At 34.4% G+C, this 7,000-nt stretch overlaps 1 long non-coding RNA gene across 1 annotated transcript in view; it reads left to right on the forward strand.

The window, feature by feature from the left end:
• The window catches only part of LOC107090497, a 115,847-nt gene extending 113,164 nt beyond the window's left edge, over positions 1-2,683 (forward strand). The window contains exon 6 of the long non-coding RNA XR_001481483.1: positions 1,370-2,683. This is a non-coding gene — a long non-coding RNA (uncharacterized LOC107090497). The remainder of the gene's footprint in view (positions 1-1,369) is intronic.
• Positions 2,684-7,000: the final 4,317 nt, after the last annotated feature.

The following is a 7,000-nucleotide window of genomic DNA, read 5'->3' on the forward strand; positions in this document are numbered from 1 at the left end:
TCCATCTTTGTTCATTTCGTTCCCCCTTTTGCTCTGCGTTGCCATCCCTTTCTCACTTCTCCCTCCCGAATTCTGGCATTGAACTGAGGTAGAAGAGAGCCTGCTGTTTTTCTGACACACTCTTCCTGTCCTAAATCAAAACCAACTGAGGCAAAATCAGGTTATTACCTTAGCTGTGTTTTTTTTTTTCCCTCTTTCCCTCTCAACCGTTCTTCCATTTTTGCTCAAGGTCTATGAAATCTTATACTTTAAAAAAAGAAAGGCCAGCTGCTTGCTGAAATGAACGGGTGTGAGCTAGATTTGAAAGGGGATGGCTGCATAAATAAGCCAGAAAAAATAAATACTGGAGTAGGAGATGGATATCTGACAGGGTGGCCAAATATTTGTTACCTTGTGGGGACAGTGGAAGCCCAGTTTCATTGCTACATGCTACATTGTTGGGTCTTAAAGATACTTGTTTGGACCACTGAACTGGTCCCTCATGAGGAAAACTTCTCTTCTTGGGTTAGAGGTTAGGTTTACGTTGTTGATTAGTTCAGATTAGGTTTAGGGTTAGGTATGTGTTGATACTGTAATTGTATGGGTAAGGTTCTGCCTTAGGCCATACAAATGAATGTGAAACAAATAGAAGTCAACACAAAGTCCCTGTAAGGATAGTGAGATACAATGCACCTGTGTGTGCATATCATTGTATGCATCCAATCAGTACACTACTACTAACATATGAAGTGGCATTTATGTGATCATGTTTTTTTAGTTATGTTGTTGATCACAAAATGAATATAGAACAAAAAATTATATTCCTCTTCAAATGGAAATTAAGTTAACATGTGTAAGAAGAAAACCTTCTTTAGGTTGTGAGAATCCAGGGTGGTCCTTGTTCACATCCTAATGATCGCAAACAAGATTTGAACACCTGTGCTTGATGCTGTGCATTTTTCTGGAAATGTTTAAAAACAGTGCATGAGAGTCAAAGTCTTAGCACTCTATATATGGTCCACTACAAGAATATTTATATAAGTGCTTTGCTCATTCTTTAACATAGAAAAAAAAAGACTGATTTCATGCTACAGTGTCTGCACTGATGCGTATACTCTTATCTTCATAGGTTGGTCTTTTGATAGTATGCAGATCCTGTCATGATCTGGGTCTGTAGATATGAATTGTGTGAGTTCCTCTTTCCACAGAGGTGTTGCTGTCGATCACTCGCCTGTCTGCAGTTTCCTCATCACACTGTTAGAGATTTGAGATGTCGCAGGACAACCGTTATTTGCTTAATGCTTAGCCCAATCTGAGATTGTTTTCTGAAGAATCTATTTTAGTTAACTTATGTTCCACAAACTCACTATTTGTCTTCTTTGTCTCCAAGGTTGCATGTCTTCTGTTGGCTTCCACGACCAGTCCAGGTCAAGACTACAAACACCTCTTTGACTGATCTCGGCAAAAATCCTTCTGCTGTCATCGAATTGCTCCACCATCCTCAGTCACCTGGCTGCCCACTGCTCAATATCATTTTTGTTAAGGTTTCAAACATTCGTCTGATCACCTCCCAATAAAACCCGACCTGGATTTTAACGTCATACAGAGCAGTCTTCATTCTACAACCAGTTTTCTAACTTTCCCTGAAAATTATCCACTGAATACAGAACAACCTATCTAAAGACACATTACAGGAGTCTTTCTGTTTGCAGTCATCTTTGTTGTAAATCACAGACCACTTTCTGGTGATATTTCTCAATATTGAATTAAAAGTTGAATGCTATATTTTCTTTTTATCTTTAAATACTAAACAAAGATGAATAAAAAAGGCCATAATTTTTCAGCAAAAGCAATAGTAATACCCAAAAGTGGCATATTAGAATGATCACACATTCTTCAAAGCTGTGATACGGTTCCACAAAGTTTGCACCATTTCTTAAGTTTGTACTGTTAGTTTAATTTGATTAAACCTGAAAATCACATTATGGTAAAAAAGTGTTAGAGCAGCTTAGGGTTCAAATAGCAGGTGGCAGTCGTGAATATAACAATAACCCAAGGTAGTTTTTTTTGTTTAGTATTCATAAAAAACAAACTTGGATTTAATGATTCCGCTCTGAGAGCAGTTAAGGGTTTATGAAACTAACTGTGATAATTTCAAAAATGGGATACTTAGTTTTCTCAAAAACTGTTAAAGCATTGCTGCCTCTTGACTCTAATCCTGACATCAGTCTACAGCAGGTGGCCTCGAGTACTAACATATTTCTACCCTACAATAAACATTGAGTGTTTTAATTCTTAATATTTTCTTATGAGGAGTAAATTTTTTTGCAGAATGCCAGGAACTGGTGTGTTTGCCCCTGTGAGGTTTGCAGAATGAAACAGCTCACTGTGAATGCCATGTATGCAAACACTACACTGTAAGTACGTAGACACATAGCAGGGAATTGCGGTAAAAGAAAAATGTTTAAAAAGTAGAAAACAATTAATTGAAAATTTTTAAAACTTTTTCAGGGATGACCAGAGGAGAGTGGTAAAAGGTTAAAAACAAATCGCAATAATTTAATATCAGACACGGGTGTGTAGATAGTAGAAAATATTGGAATAAAATCATGTTAAAAGACAATTAAAGGTACATCCTGAGTAAAAATAAGAACATTACTGCAATTTTAGAATTGAGAACAAAAAAAAATAAAAAATAAATTAGAGATAAGGTAGTCTGGGTTGGTACTGGGTGTAGAAAAATGTAAAATATTATACAATCTTGTAAAAAAAAAAAAAGCTAAATATTACCCTTCTTTGCAATGCCAGAGAAGTCAATTGTCATTTCACTGGATGTGTTTAAAGTAATCTAATAAAAAGTTGTAATATACTATCAATAATTTTTTTATTTCATCGACCAAAGATATTTAGAGGTATGATTGAAGACTGATGGCTTTTTCAAAATGTGTGTTCTAATGTGTTGGTATACATGATGATTTTCAAATTCTACCAGGTGTTGAGCTTGAAAGGAGATATTTATTCAATCAAATAATGAAACCATTTCTTGAAATGAATGAATTATAAGATGACAGTCAGCAAAACATTCTCCATCTCTTCTGAAAACAGTTGTATTAATTGTTTCTAGGAATGGTTTGTACTAATTGGTATCAACTTGAGTGACACACAGGTTAATATATACTGTATGTTTTTCAATAATTACTTTTTAACTATAACAAAAAAATAAAAGCCATGACTATAATCTCTACAGTTTACAGATGTGGTTTGTCTTTTAATGCTTCAATTTACATTCATTGATAATCATGAAGAGATTTAACTGTTTTTTTTTGTTTGTGTTTTTATACGATGCATGGATTGATGCCAAACAGGCAAGCTTAAATATGAAATGTTTTAACACAACCTGAATAATTTTATTGCCTAAAAGATTTTTTGCTCTGACCTGTGTTCAAAACCCTGAATTATGTATGAAAGAAAAGCCTTCAGTGACCCCTGCATAAGGATCAAACCAATTACGTTTTTGTTTGGAATGCAAAAACTATTGATCCAGTGCCCTGCCTCTGTTTTTTTTTTTTTTTTTTTTTTTTTTTTGTAGCTTGAGAGAAAAAAAAATCCCTTTTATCTGTTATTTCAAACCTATTTCACTTGTGCTGTTTGTGGGTGTTCTTTGTATATTCAGGTGAACCAAAATCAAAAAGAGTCACAAGATCTTTAATAGCAAACACTGTTCAGGTGGAAATAACTCAGTCTGAATCAAACATTCATTTTACAAATTTGATTTAGAACCTCAACAAATTTGGGTCAAGAATTGATGAAAGAAATTAATTCATGACTTTCACAAAATCCTGTCAGTTCCTCAGATCGTGGTGGGGCCTAAACAAGACCGCTGCATTCATCCCAGAAGCCTCAGCTCTTTCACCTGTGCAAATTACTGTGTGTAAACAGACAGGATTGTGCTAGTTTCATGTGGTTAGCCACTTCCCCAGCTGGGACTGGCTCTGCTCAGGAGAAATAAGCCATTTCCTGCTCACTGAGGGAAAGATATGCCCAACTGTAACACACTGTAATTTTTTCCAGATGGTGGGAGGATTTTATCTTGTTGGAGATTGTGCAGTGCTCAACAGGACACATGCTCACTAATGCAAAAGCCTAAACACATACTTTTATTCACGATACTTAAAAAAAAATCTGAAACAAGTTTGTTTTATGATTTTTTTGAAAAAGTGGAGCAAAATGTTAGGTTCTGCATGATGCATCTCTCTACCAACTCAATTACCAATTAAAGCAACTTTTAAAATAATCATACTCCTTTTAACTTTCTTATACACCTAATCATATTTAAGCTATAAACATGATACATTTTAAATATTTGACCAACACAAAGTAGAATTTGAAGGTAGCGGGTATATGACACATAATTTTCAAAGGTTTTTCTTACTAAAAATATTGGTAAGATTGTGTGCTTTATATTTATATTCAATTATATTTAGTCACTTTTTCTAAGGAAGAATTGCATTTAAAGCTGCTATAATTAAATAAAGTTATTGAAGTTTAGCTGCAGCATGCTTTATTGTAGGAAAAAGATTATATCTCTATTAAACAGAGCTATCTAAATATCTATCCAGCTGTTTGACCTTTTGACTTTTGCCAAATTTCAGGCTTCAAACATAGATATGAAATTGCAATTTTTTTTTGAAAAATTAACAAAAAGTGGGACATAATCATGAAACGTAACGTACATTTATTTGATGTTTTAAACTTTTTTAACTAATAAAAAACTGAAACATTGGGTGTGCAGCATTGTTCAGCCCCATTGAGTTAATACTTTGTAGCCTCACTTTTTGCTGTGATTACAGCTGCAAGTTGTTTGGGGGACGTCTCTATCAGTTTTGCACATTGTGAGACATTTTTTTGTCTTATTCTTCCTTGCAGAACAGCACTGTTGAAAGATTGCTTATAAAATTGATAAGACATGCAAACCTGTCTTGTCCCACTATATTGAAATAAGCAGAATGTATCCTCTACTGGTATTTTACTAAAGTTAGGCCAAGCTTCACATAGCAATTCAGGACAGAAGGAGCAGCTGTCAGATTTACAGCAGGTTGCTTTTAAAACAGCTTGATTTACCACAGTAAACTCCTCTCAACAGCCGCTTGACCCAATACATTTAAAAAATGGTAGATAAAAAAAGATATTAATAACTGCTTCATACAGAGCCTGTTATAGAACATTGAGGGAAAAAAAGATTCCTCTTACCACAGGTAAGGGATGCGCTCTTTTAAGTATCAGAAGCTCTCTGCATTGTTTGGCATTATACTGCAAGTATTTTTCTGAATAGGTTTGAACCTCACTTTGAAAAGTGCTGAATATGACAAAAAACTGCAGCCACAGTTGAGTGTTAGATAAAAAAATAAAATAAAAAAAATTGGAAATGGGAAATGTTTAGATTTGTATATCATCCACCCATACATTTGTGCAAATAGTTTGCATACGGTTTAAGATGCACAAATTTGAAGATCAGCCCCTAATAGTAAGTTATCCAAAAGGTTATTGAAATTTTTTATCAAAATGTTTTACATTCCTTTATGTTTGGAGTTGTTAATTGGTTTGCCATTTATAGCTTTTAAAGAAAATTCAGCCACATTGCAAATTTCTCAAAATAAACTGTGTTTCTTAAACATCCATCAATTTTCTGTCATGCTTGATTTCCCCTTGTGATGCTGGTGTCTACAGTATCTCCAGCTGTCAGCGGGCAAAAGGCAGAGTACACCCTGGACAGGTTGCCAGTCAGCCAAACAACCATTCACACACACACTCACACCTAAGGAGAATTTAGAGAAAGCAATTAACCTAACAGCCATGCATGCTCAGGGAGAACATGCAAACTCCATGCAGAAAGACCCTGGACCGGGAATCAAACCCAGAACCTTCTTGCTGCAAGGCAGTAGTGCTACCCACTGGGCAGCCTCTGTGTTTCTTAAACATTCAAATTCAATTATCTTATCACTGCACCAATTTAATGGTTATAATTACATTTTTGTTTAATCTTGTTGTTTTCTCATGGTTTCTCCATTTCCTCTTCATTTTTACTGAGTATTTTAATTGACTGTTACAAGCTTATTTAAAAAGTTTGTTGATTGAATTATTTTAATTTGAAGTATGTTTTAATAAATTTTTGCATTTTACAATGAGGTTGTTTGTGTGTTTTTGTGTCCACACAAAGCGGCAGGGAAGCTGACAACATTTGATACTTAGCGCCATTCTTTATGGCAGATTTATGCAGAAATCTAAACTGTTTAACCGGCTGCAAAATGGTAGAGTTGAGAATGTGATCCAAAGTAGGACTCACCACTCTCTTTACATGCATGCACCAATCCAAACAACAAGAATAATGGACTCCTGAGCTGCAGTCGAGTTTCAGGAACTATTCAACTTAATATGGTTTTATACTTACACATTTTGCTCTTCTAAGGCATTTTTTTGTGGACTGGGTCTCTTCATGTCAAAATTTTCTGTACAGATATGGTCATTGGCTCTTTGTGAACATGTTCTTACTGTCAATCAAGTTTAATGGTTGTGACAAGACAAAATGGAAAACTTTAAAGGGATAGTAACACTTTTGAAAAGAAACTCAAGTATGTGAGTAGTGAGGTTGAAAGGTTCTTTAATCAGTATGTTGTCAGTTATAAAGATCAGCACACATTTACCATACTTTAATGCCTGTACTATTGTCTTTAAATGTTCCTTTAAATCTTAAATCACTCTGAAATTTGGAATCGAAAATATGCACCATTTACATGTTTTTAGGGCTTTCAAGAAATCTACTAGCAAGATTTCTGAAAATATATTTTTTCTGAAATAGATTTTATATGAACAGATTTCCAAATATTGTTTTTCTTCTTTTATATATATATATATATATGCCACTTCACAAATGTAATGAAATGGTCACTTGTAAAGTTTTATTACATACAGTACTTTTTACGTAGGATACCAACATTTGTAACTGTGACTGTATATCCTACCA

The sequence above is a fragment of the Cyprinodon variegatus genome, unplaced genomic scaffold (genome assembly GCF_000732505.1).
Source record: "Cyprinodon variegatus isolate N-32 unplaced genomic scaffold, C_variegatus-1.0 Scaffold297, whole genome shotgun sequence".
NCBI lineage: Eukaryota > Metazoa > Chordata > Actinopteri > Cyprinodontiformes > Cyprinodontidae > Cyprinodon > Cyprinodon variegatus.